This window comes from Pinus tabuliformis, chromosome J (genome assembly GCF_031772625.1).
Source record: "Pinus tabuliformis cultivar Carrire ecotype Pingquan chromosome J, CPIR1, whole genome shotgun sequence".
Lineage (NCBI taxonomy): Eukaryota > Viridiplantae > Streptophyta > Pinopsida > Pinales > Pinaceae > Pinus > Pinus tabuliformis.
Genome location: NC_142295.1, coordinates 288,554,320 through 288,567,933, shown reverse-complemented (window position 1 = coordinate 288,567,933; position 13,614 = coordinate 288,554,320).

The window sequence follows — 13,614 nt, the reverse complement described above, 5'->3', positions numbered from 1 at the left end:
TCTTATGTCATTTGTTTCATGAATTCCTTGATCATCATGTTAAGTATGCTTTATGATATTGGCTTTTCAGGTGCTATTTAATTTGTTTGCTTGTTTGTGTTTGCAGATTCGCAACAAGGGAGCTCATTTGGATCAAAGGAGTGAGGCTTCCACAAACTTGCATTGGACCCAAGGTAGGCCTAAACACTTGTTTGCCTTTGTTTATAAATGCATATTTAGAGAAAGATAGTTTTTGATTGGCTTGATTGTCACTAGATATCGTTAGATTCTAGGAAGGTCTATCTTGTCCGCAAGATCGACTCATTCCCTGTGACATAAGCAATAACCAAAATCATTAACACCATATCCAATAAAGGTACATTTCTTTGATTTTTCCTCAAGCTTTGTTCTATTTTCTTTATTAATATGGACAAAGGCCTCACAACAAAAAGGCTTTAAAAAGGAGTAGTTTACCTTTTTTCCTATCCATGCTTCCTCTGGAACACCACCATCCAAGGAACTTGAAGGCCCTCTATTTATTAAATAAACAGCAGTATCTACAGCATCTGCCCAAAATTGTAAAGGCAAGCCTACATGCAATCTCATGCACCTTGCACGCTCCATGATTGTTCTATTCATCCTTTCTGACACACCATTTTCTTGTGGTGTTCTTGGAACTATCTTCTCTCTGCGAATTCCATGCTCTCAACAGTACCTATCAAACTCGTTGCTGCAATATTCACCTCTATTGTCGGATCTGAGACACTTCAATTTCTTTCCTGTCTCAATCTCAACCAAAGCTTTCCATTTCTTGAAAGTATCAAATACATCAGATTTATTCTTGATACAATAAATCCAAGTTTTTCTAGTTGCATCATCAATAAAAGTAACATAATAACGAGAGCCACCAAGAGATGATACTTAAGCAGGTCCCCATACATCTGTAGGCATAAGCTCTAATTTTTTGCTCTTCTTTTCTTTCCCAACTCTGAGAAATCTGACTCTCTTCTATTTTCCATAAATGCAATTCTCACAGAAGTCCAAATCAACATTCTTAAAACCCGGCAACAAATTCCTTGAGCGAAGGATCTTCATTCCCTTCTCACTCATGTGTCCAAGCCTATGATGCCATAATGCTGCATCTGCGCCTTTGGAAGTTAAAGCATTAACAGAGTTAGAAATACCATTTCATAAATACAATGTACCAACCTTTTCACCTTTTTCTATTACCAGGGCTCCTTTGGTGACCTTCTAAGCTTTATCTGTGAAAGTTGTCACACAACCTTCACCGCCTAACTGCCCTGTTGAAATCAGATTTTTCTTCAGATCTGGAACATGCCTTACCTCCTTTAGTAGCCATTGGTTTCCATTCTGCTGTTTTACAAGAACCTTACCCATTCCAACAATTTTACAGGGTTTATCATCACCTAAACAGACTTGTCCAAAATCTCCTTGAACATAGTCATGAAAATATTTCTTGTCAGGTGTGGCATGGAATGAGGCGCCTGAATCTATCACCCAGGAATCAGTAATAGTTTCGAAAGAAAGAATCAAAGCATCTTGTAACACCTCACCTGTCACATTTGCTTCATGATTGTTTTCTTGTTGTGCATCTCCTTCTTTTCCCTTCTGAGATCTACAGTCCTTCTTTAGGTGTCCTTTCTTTCCGCATTTCCAGCAGACTATCCCCAATCTGGACTTGGATCTGCCTTTCCTTGATTTACTACAGTATCCTGAGCTCTTTCCTCTTTCCATTTTTCTTCCCCTAGACTCTACACTCAAAGCATTACCCGATGTCTCACCGAAGCTTTTCCGTCGCATTTTCTCGCTAAGGATAGCACTGACAACATCATCAAACTTTTAAGTACTAGATCCAAAAACAGAGTTACTAATGGCCATTACTAAACCATTCCAACTTTCTGGAAATGAGCACAAGAATAACAGAGCTCTAACTTCATCATCAAAGTTTACCCCTACAGAACTTAACTAACCTGTAATAGTATTAAAATCATTTAAATGGTCTACAACAGATCCACCTTCCGACATCTTCATATTAAATAACCGTTTTATAATAAATACCTTGTTTGAAGCTGAGGTTTTTTCATATAGTTTCACCAACGCCTTAATCAAACCCTCTGTCATTGTTTCCTTTGAAATGTTGAAGGTTATTGACGCTGCGAGGCACAACCGTACTGTTCCGAGTGCCTTTCTATCAAGAAGGTTCCATTCTTCATCTGTCATACCCGTCGGAATCTTTGTTTTTTCGCCCAATGGTAGGTACAGATCTTTCTGATACAGATAATCTTCCATCTGCATCTTCCACAGCGAGAAGTTTTGGCCGCTAAATTTCTCAACCCTAAACTTACCATCTTCCGCCATTGCTCCCACTCGAACGAGGAACCCTTCTTTCCTACGATTTTATCAGCCAAATAGACCTTCGGCTCTAATACCAGTTGTTAGAAAAATATATATTACGGAGCAATGGAACACATAAAATATTGCAGAAATATAAACACAGAAAATGCATAAAACAAGAGAGACACAGATATACGTGGTTCACCCAGTTTGGGCTACATCCACGAAGAAACAACCAGTCCTTCCTTTTATATTATCCAGCAAACTGAAGAGATACAACCTACAGCAGACCCGTTGTAACACCCTCTTCACTCTCAATCTCCTCTCTCTTTCTCACTCAGAATACAGATCTACATAGATGCAATAAAATTCCCTCATATATAGTGAGGGGTTGCCTTCTAGGTCAAAAAACCCTAAATTAAACATAACTTCTGCCATCAGATCTCCGCCTAATGAACGGCCTAGATTGACTAGAAATTACTATACTTTTACAAGGCAATTTTACATATATTCTTAGCTTCGGAGGCGCTTCCCCCAAAACCCCCCGCCAGGGGAGGGCTCCCAAAGGTCACAACCACCCCCCCGGACCCCCCCTGCAATGAATATTTTACTGGCGGCGTTGCCCCCCCATTTCGAACTGGGGTCCAATGTGGCGATACCATTGAATACAGAAGATAATCAGGCTCCACACCCAACACTATGGAAGTGAGGAGGAAAGTGTAGCAACTTTTGAAGTAAGTGAAGGATCTTTGCCTTTTTGTTTTGCTACGCAGTTCATCAAAGACAACTTTCGTGCAATCAGAAATCAACCATCGATAAGTTTCGATCTTGACCATCTAGAGGGCAATGAAATCCTTGTTTAAGACTTTTCATATCCAGATTTGTAGCCCCCGAATGCCATTGAATGTTAGGTTTTAGATGAAGACCTGGAAGCTAGAACATATGATCAAATGATGCAAGATGATTCCGTACCATTCTGTTTTGAATCATTTGAGTTTTTGAAGAGCAATTTGCATAGTATATCTTCAAATGAGCAGCCTGTCGAAAATCATACAATCTCATTAGAACCAATAGAAAATGGGTTGCAACAGTCTTTTCAAGTTTATCACGATCCAATAGCTAATGTGTTGGATGATGTTTGCAGTCAAAGTCCTTCTTCATTAGCTAATTGTGAGCTTGAAACGAGTATTGATACAAATTTGATCCGATAGCTAGTTTCTTTCTCATTTTTCGTAGGAGTCTCGCCACAAAGCTTAGATGAATGTTTGCATTCATGGTACGAGGAGAAGAAAAGTAATCCATTGGATGAGCTAAGTCCCAGTGCACATGAATTTCAAGATCCTTATGCAGTATTTTTGGAGTCAGATAGAGAATCCATATTATTCAATCTGGGAAAATTTGGATCTATTTACAAGTTTTCATGGGAGTTTCCTTTCAGTAGTTCTCTCTTATTGCTCGGAAACAAGCACTTGAGGAAAATTCAAACAACATCCAGAATGCTTACTTGGTTGCATTGGTTGTTTCATTTCACTTGATCAGGTGATGAATGGAAAGTTAGAGTAGGTTTTACTGAATAAGCTCCATTTTGAGCATATTTTCCAGTTTGTCAGTTGTGTTTTAGTATTGAGTCGGTTTCAAGTCAGTTTGGGTCTTTGAGTCATCAGTATTGAGTCATGTAATTTCAGTTTGAGTTTTTGACTCCATGCCCAATGGATAAGGCTACTAGGTCTACAGTGTTCTTGGCACCTCCAAGGAGCTACCATCCCCATTGGAGCCAATGTTAGTGTCAGTGTCTTCACACTGCCATCAGTGATCAAAATTACTCTTTTGCATTTCAAACTAGGTGTCCCATTCTGATGAGTTTCATTCCATTAGGTCATGGATCCACTGATGGTAGGGTTCAATTCAGTTTTTTCCATCATGACATATATCCGCTGACCTTTTTTCATACTTTTCAGGTCAATGGTTCATGTTTAAATAGGTCTTAGGTCTTAGGGTTTCAGTCTCATTAGGTCTAGGGTTTCCTCCATGGTCAAATTTCAGTGATTATTGCTAATAATGGTCAGCAAAGACATGAGGAGGTTAATAACGATCAGAAAAGTCAAAATGTGTTAATTTGTAAGCTTAATGAAGGGCTCACCTCAAAACTAGTTTTGAGGTGAAAATAGAGCATTTGGATTTCATAGTTAAATTTAATGTAATTTTATCATTCTCATATGTAATAAATGGTTCCATGCTGCTCCTAGTCACTCGATGATATTGCCAAGCACCTGCGATTGGAAAAATCAAGTCATCTTGAGCACCAATCCGCTTGTAAAAGCAAAATAGAACAAACCCTAATTTCCTCTCCCATTGAGCTAGGGTTGGCTATGGGATCAGAGATATCTAAGTAGAGGAGGCATGAGATATATCAGAAGGAATGAGGCCATCTCATATCATCAAACATCAGGTCTCCACCATTTGTCGAGAAGTCATTCCAAGGAACAAGCCATTCATCACACATAAGGGATGGTTTTTCTTCAAATTGTGATTCTGAGCAAGAAAATATGAATTTTGAAAACTTGAGAGAGGTTTTTGTCCACAATAGGCCAAGGAAGAAAAACCTTCTTCACTTTTTACACAGGTGTCATGGTTTTAGAGAAATGTCAAAAATACAGTTTCCTCAGGAGAGTTAATGCACCTCTGGAGTGACCTTGGTAAACTCAAGCTTTCTCCTAACCAGGTTGGCCAAATGACTTGCTTTATGAGTCAAATGATAGCTAGACACAAAGAGATTTAAAATGAGCTATCATGAGCTCAATTTGGAGTTGCGGAGGACCTTCAAAAGTTGACTGCAACATCACTCTGCATTTAGGCAGCCTCATTTTTCACATTTTTACCAGTCTTGGGAGATTTGACTTTTGACAGAGCAAATAAACTCCAAATTGAAAAATTCAAGATGTTCTGGAAGGTATACTTGACAATATTTCCAAAGAGCTATCCTGAATCCAATTTTGACACTAGTAAGGCCTCCAAAACTCGGTTTGAAAGCGACGCTAGGCATAGAATTAGTGGCGATGCGCATAGAAATTTTCAACACAAGAAATTGCAATAGGTGCGCAGCGCCACTGGCATTGCACTTTTGAATGGGGCACTTTTTGGAAGAATGGCTTGCATATTTGGATTTATCATAAAAAAATAAGCAAACCCAGAAAGTTTCAGCAAATTTGGAGCAAATCTAGGTCACCTAAGGTCAAAAAACCATCAAAAAATGCCCTCTCTGCCACTTTTTGGACACACAGGAAGCAACCTTGGGAGATTCCACTTTTGAGGGTCCAATTGACCTCCAAATGAAAAATTCAAGATTTTCTAGAAACTAGACAAGAATAACTTTCCAACAAGCTATCTTGGGCTCAATTTGGTCAAGGGAAAGGGCTCCAAAACTAGGTTTGAAAAGGCGTCGCGCATAGGATGAATTTTGCCAGTTTTGCTCAAAAGTCAAAATTTCACCTAGTTTTTCTACAAGTTGACTTTTACTCTCATTTTGGATGAATTTATGAATGTAAATGATGCTATGATATGTAAATATAATTTTAAAATAACTCTATAGGATAGATACATCATTTTGAGGTGGATGAGGGGTAAATGAATCAGTTTCCTTGGTTTTAGAGGCAAGTTGTTCCACTGCCTATATTCTTGTTCTTAGTTTAGATATGGTTGAAAATTCCCCTCTTCTCATGGATTCGACCCCTAATGGCTATCACAGGTGTTTTTATTCCTATATTATGTACTTTTTTAGTCATTTGTAAAGGTTGGACTCTCTTGGATGCCCTGAGCTACATTGTACATCTCTACAGCAGTTTGGCAAGGAAATAAACCAAGATTTGCAACTATTTTTGTGGGATTCTTGTGGTAATGTGTTTTTGAATTGTTTATCCTTCTGTCATTACTTTTTCTCATGTGTTATGTGTGCCAAAATCTAACTCATTCTTCTAAACTAAATGAAATCAAGATATATAGGTAGAATACATTGGTAACAATGCTCTGCCTTGGGAATACATTTAGTTTTTGATGTTTTCAACTGTTTGAAGAAGACTCATGATCTTTGCATGCCCTCCTTATCTCCTCACCAGTCTTAGATCTACCATCTCACTCAATTCCAAGTGCTTAAACATCTACCTACCTCGCCCCACAGAACACCCTGCATTCCTGACTTGATTTCCCAGACCCAAAGCTGCCTGCTCCATTTGATCCAGCAACAAAACCTTCAAGATAAACCAAAAACCCTGGAGATACTATACCTAGCCTAAAATCCATATTTGATTCAGTCATATCAACTGAGATTGACAAGGAGAGAGCCCTCTCGTGACCTAGTAGGGCTAGCTACCAGGTTAAGCATGGTTTGTGGTTATCCTAGGATTGCCTCCCTTCAGCCTGAGGTCGATCTAGGCTCTAAAACTTCAAACTCTGGAATGTTGATATTTCTAGGGTCCTCTTCTTCTTCTTCTATGGTCATGTTATAACATTCCAACGCATGGCGCAACTGCGTATTCCAGTCCGGTTGAACCCATTCTACCAGTTCCTCAAGCATTCTAAATATTGCAGCCTTAATTTCTTGGAGCACCTCATCAATACATTCAAAGCCATCCTCAAAGCTGAAGGTCAATAGGAAACTTTCCCTCAGGATAGCCCATTTAGTCATCCCATGGTGCAGCTTAGTTTCCAGGTACCAGTTCATCGGAATGGTATCCAAAGTGTGACAAAATATGTGCACCCATTCAGGTTGAGGTTCCTCTCCCCAATCTTTAGTCCACCATGCCAAATGCTCACACGGATCGTCTTTTCTTGTGTATTTCCCTGTGATACGGGTATTGGCGTACCCAAACCTCAGCTTCATCATTCGCCTGTATTCTTTCCAATTAGCGAAGTTGTCCTTATGTGTACCCCACCAATGGGCATATGTAGCGCGCAGCGCCAAATCTAGTGCCTGGAACCGATGCTCTTCTGGAACCTCCCTTTCAAACTTATCCAAAACCAAGGTAACACATCTAAACCATCATAATGAGGTAGATTTCGTACCTCCATGGATATGCAGAAAAGCAATTTTGTCAACATGTTGCAGCGCAGCGAGGAGACTTTGTGTAATCGTTTTTGCCAATGCTCAAGTTCTTCATTAGAATCTGAGGTGCAGGAGTTATCTCTATCCCATGTACTTCATCCATATGTTGTAGGATTGATCAAGTCCTCATCCATCTAGATATTCCTCTTCTTCATAATCACAGACTGGTTCTGTGTATCATGCACCTTTAGTTGGATCTAATGGAACAATAACTCAAAGCACCTTCCTCTCAAATGTCATCCTGTGCTTCTTAAGATCAATGACGCCATCCATATCAAAGGCCCAATTAATTCCTGATAAATCAAGGTAAGGATTACTATTGTCCACTATCTTGATCACTTCAAAGTCGGCCAAGGCGCTCGCTCCTTCAATATCCACTGTAACCCCATATAGGCACCCCACAGGAATCATCGTATGTTGATTTTCCATGCGTAGCTAAATAGGAGACCACTACAACACAGGTCTTCCCATTCTCTCCCAAGTCTGTTTCGGTAGTACATTCACATCGAATCCTAGATCGATAATTACCTGATCCATTTCATACTCTCTGATCTGTGTAGTTAGCCTCATTTCACGACCTGTTCGTTTCTTTCTTTTGCCCACTTTTGATACGGTGCGTTGTTCTATAGGAGTCTTAACCTTACCTGTACATTTATCAATCAGTTGTAGGATCCCTTCTACTACCTTTCTATCCCACAACAGCTTTCAAAAAGGTAGCTAATAGCGAAGTATCTACGTCTTGTGCTTCATTGTTTCCGCAAGAATTCTTCTGAATTCCTGAGGTAAAGGCCTCAACGAAGCTATTTTTGGCTTCCATAAAGGTTTCCTTATCCCAATTTAGATCGAATCCAACTTCCTTCTCGGTAGCCTTGCATACCCAACCTTCAGTTTCTGACTACTTTCCTTTATCTTCTCTAGTGGCAATACCACTTCCTGTCACTATATTAACACTAGGCTCTTCTTCACGAGGCTTCGCGCTCATCATCTAAATATTCTGCATAGTTTTTGAGCCATTTTCTCCTACATCTTGGCTATTAGTACCAGGAAATATTTTAGGTGCGTTAAATTTTGACAGTCATGCGCAAAATGACTTGCTTCTCCGCAATCATAAAAAATGACTTGTTCGTGACCCCTTCTAGCCCCTCCTTCTCGTCCTCTTCCTTGGCCCAGGAATCCTCTGTGTGCTGCACCCACACCCTGATCTTGAGGCTGATTTTCTACATGCATTCTATATGTAGGGGTCTGCTCCATCATCTGTTCATAGCTTCGGAAGTTGCGCTCACCATGCCCAACTGATTTACAGAAAGTACAAAATAATTGTTGTGGAGTTTGCACAAACTTTTGTAGGAGATGAAAGTTGTCAGTCACATGCTTCCCAGCTATCTGACAGATAGCGCACCATAAGGCTACCCCCGTGCTCGGTCCAGTGATTTTTTCTGGTTTTAGAGGAACAGGACCTCCCCCAATAAAGTAATTTTGATAAACTGGATAGTGGTCCTTATCATGACCATGGCCTTTACATTTCAGGCACCAAACTTTTGTGCGCACCTCAAACTGGACTTATTTTCCCTTCTTAAGGCTCTGCAACTCCATATGCAAGCTTTCTAGCTGCGACTAAATCTATTGTACCCCTATATTTGTGTCCTGCACTGGTGAAGCTTCTAATCTCATGGTGATCTCCACTACTTCTTCTTGCATTCCTATTTTCTATTGTGACAATGGTAATCTTAGATGAGGTAGGAGCGAAGCAATGTACTAGTTTCTATGTTCAGTATCTGTAATGATCATATTAGCTTGTTGAATCTGACACTTTAATCTCATATCGAAGTCCTATGCAAACTCATTTACCCTTTGCTAAATCTCCTTAAGATCTGTCTCTAACTCAGCATGAAATTTGGGCTTCTTGAACTCACTGTTCAGTGCTTGTTGGGTTTCTAGCATAGTCGTGTTGGGTTTATCCATGCAGAACTTGATATACCAACTCATCACTCTGTCCTGCAATGATGTGAATAGCTTTGTTTTCTTCATGTTGTCATCGGTGATTTGTTGTGCCTTCGATACAGCATCTACAATGAACCAAAATTGTTATGGGTCTTCATTTCCCACACCCTTAAACACAGGCATCTTCATTGTATTCACCATCTTAAATGATGGAGGTGGAGGTGGAGGTGGAGGTGGAGGCAGAGGTGTAGGTGTGTGAGGCAGAGGTGGGGGCAAAGGTGGAGTGGATGGATGAGGTATCCCTGTGATACCCTGACTTACAATCTGCAGCGTGCTTCACAGTGTTCTCAGAATATTACCTTCACCATCGCTATCAAGAGATCCTAACAGTGGACTGTATCTAGAGCTCGATTCTTCATTCCTTTTGAATGCTCTCCCACTTCGTGTAGTCCTAAAAATATATTTAAAGGCATAACCCACTTTTCACACAATAGCATCTTAATCCATGTCTTTAGAGATTTTAGGTACTTACCTCTTCGTCCCTTGAAGAACCTGTGCTCTGCTTCACTATAGCTAGTGGACGTATCGATCGCGAACTCAATGATGAATCCTCCCAAAATATGATCGATCCAATGGTTGACATCCTGCACGATGTTATTTTCTGAAGCCTCCAAGCGCTTTACCAATTCTGGGGTCCACACAATAGGGTCGTCAAGCTTCCATGTACCCTGACTATCCGCCAATTTGGACAGCCACTCGTGCAATTCACAGGGGAAAGAGTAGAAGAATATTTCGTGTTCATTTGTGAATAGGTATCTATTCAACCACTCTTCCTTCGACAATTGTATATTTTTGTTCTCCTAGGCTGCAAACACGTGAAACTTTCAATCGATCCACTTTTCAATCTCTTTCTTAGTGGGGAACCACTTATCACACATTCCTCATCAAGATCCCGGTCCCAGCAACGGAACCATTTGTTGGCTTGATGGGACCTGACCCAGGTTCAACGTTAGTTGCGCCAACCAACAAAACCCTAAACTATTGGCCCTTTCGGCAACAACCCGCATAGCGCAGGCTATAGTCTAACCCGAAGCAGTATTGGGGGATGATAGAACCAGGTTTCTGCATCCAAAGGTCGATGTGATGGGTTCCTGTAGCCTCTAGGTCTTAGTTGTGTCTTCATGAACCCTAGCCCTTCTGGAACAATTGATAAATATAAATCATATACACAGCAATTATATGTTCGTGAAGGTCATTAATTAATCATACATGCATAATCTATGATCTATTACTTTCACACATTAGATAAACATTTATTCATATACTTTCAGATATAGAGTGGAAACACAAAAATTACAGAAGTAATTACAGATAAGAAGATATGCAAAGTATGGATCAAAATTGTCTTTTATTATGATCTTTCAAAGTATAGACTTTTCTTCCCTCTGCACTCAGCTGGAGGGGCCCTCGCACTCAACTTGCGGACTTACCAAGGTCTCCGCACACTCAGCTGCAGGATCCTTCCCCTTCGCCTAAGTACAGAAAATGGACTTTCCTGCCTTAGCTTACTTTCCCAAACCATGATATTCTATCTTAAGTTACCCTCCTAGACTCGCTATGACTCTTCTATTTATAGCCTTTCCTTTTACAATACAATGGTTCGCGGACCATGGGCGGGTCTAAAAACCTCCTTAACAGCTAAAAACCTAAGGGACTAAATACCCTTTGACTCTTACTATCTTCACGCTCCACTTCCACAAATCACGAAGACTTTACATTTTTACTAAAAGGAAATACATAATTTAACCCCAAGGACCCCATCCCAACAAGGCTTAGGCTTAGAAAGAGCTTGGGAGTATTGTGAAGAGCTTTGGCTTCTCCATAGCGTAGAGTGAGTATAATTGTTTGGAGGAGCACGTGTTCTTGACTGTAACATTTCACTATTGGGGCTATTGGTCGTCAATGGTGTATGTATGGATGGAACTTTCACTTATAATAATAAAATCAAAGCCAGCACACTTTCATGCATATGTTGTTAATATAATAGGATTATTCTTGTTGTATTGGCAATGTATGTTATTTAACTTACGCATATTCTTATGATCTATTTCATTTTCATTTTTATGAATCTTATTGAATGTGTGTTGTTGTACTAACTAATCACTTTAACTTGTTGAATATTCCTCATCTTAGTTTGTAATGTCATTTCACTCATGTGTTCCTTTCAAGTTGCGTACTATTACAGGCTTCCAAGGGACACAATTCTTTTTCCCTTCTTGTGTTGGAACCTTCATGCATCGCACTTGATTCTCCACGGGATCACACACTTTCTCTCATCCAAAGTTATCATACTTCCCTTTGCGCATTTCTGCAGTCAAGGCATAACATTACCACCCACTACTGGGACTCCTTCTCCAAACAGTGTGAAGTCTAGTTGGGACTTCATATCGGGGAGATCCCCTTAATGTTGGTTGGCCCAGCGCTGTCAACATTTATGGCACTAGAAGGAGGTCCAAATGACAAGTTGAGTCGTTGAAGTCTTTTTTGAATCTTTGCACTCATTTGATGACTTCTCACCAAATTATAACTCCGACATGTTTTTCCAAACAGGCAAATCCAAAATCATCGGTGAGAATTATCGATGACTTGTCCAATCTAAAACTTAATGGTGAGGGTGAAACAACCTTATTTCAACACACCGCACAGTTCCTTGATTTTTCATAAAGCACAACATCTGATGTGAGGATGTTGGTTGTAGGTTGTTCATTCTCACGTTCAAAGGGCACGTTCGAGATTGGTTAATACATTGCCTAATGACCTCATTCACTCTTTCGAACTGCTTTTCATAAAGTCATGTCGTGCTTTTGATCGTAAAGCTCTTAATAAGAAAATTTTAAAATTGAAAAAAGAACCTAATGAATGAGTTCAGGATTTTCACAATCATTTCCTTCAGTACTGCTTTGAATTTCCTGAAGATGAAGTTGATTAGTCTTTCTTGGTAGATAGATTTCTATATATTGTTCACATTTCCAAAAATACACATGAGTTAGAATCTTTTGAACCTCTCCCAACATACCTCAGTGTTATAGCTTCTAAATCTGCAATGGATAAGGTTTCTGCTCCAAGTGACCCTCCGTTCCCTTCTCATCAAACGACTCTAGTTCCGCAGGTTGAGGTGGGAGAAGTTGAGAATTCACCTGTTGATCTACCACCATCTCCTCCTACCCGACTTACTTAGAATTCCAACATAGATTTGGATTGTGACTCAGGTGGTTGTGATGAAGTGCTATCTCCTCATCCTCCATCCTTTGGTCCCTCTGATCCTTTGTATTTTGATGAGTTTTGTTCACTCATTTCAAATTTCTCTTGTGATGTTCACGAATATCAAGCTCTGGATGGAGTTGGTGTTGAACAGCCAACCTGTAATATCATTTTTGATGAGTATGTTGGGATTCTGAACAAGAATTTGTGATGAAGAATGACCTCCTTCTGTCCACACATCTTCTGCATTATCCTGACATTTTCCAAAATTCTGTCATTATTTTTCAATCTTCAGATGTTACTACTTTCGATCATTCGCAAAACACGTGGAATGCTAGCTCTTCATTAGAATGCAAAGAGGACAAATTTATTTTCCCTGATCCTCCCAATCTCTCATCTTATCTTTTTGGTAACATACAGGGTGAAATTTCTCGTTCTCCATCATCCCCTCTTTACCATTCATCATATCATGAGGATGCCCAGTTTGTGATCTTGAACTTTCTGATTGTGCATAACGTGATATTTTCATTAACTCACTCGATCACGATTCTGATTTTTCCACTATTGGTTTTTCTAAGCCACCGGTCTTCGATAATCCATCTTCTGATGAGTTGGAACCCCCCCAAGTTGTCGAGGCACTTTAGCCCAAGTTGATGGTTATGTCAAGTTCTCATAGCCTTGATTTCAGTTCCACTTCCGATCAGAGATATGTTGAATCTTTTTAGGATCCTCATCACTCTATTTTTCACATTGAAAATTAATCTATCTTACTATCTTCTCATCCTCCATCTATATCACATGATCCCATCGCAGAGTCATCAGAGGAGTCGTACATAGCAAGCATTGTTGCAAAATGAAATTTTCTTCTTTCTTCATGTTTGCTCATTTTACAAGTTCGAAATTTTGTACCTACTTGCCTTCGACTTGTAATTTGTTTGAACACCATGGTACATCCGCAAAGTGTCTTTCATGATCTTTCT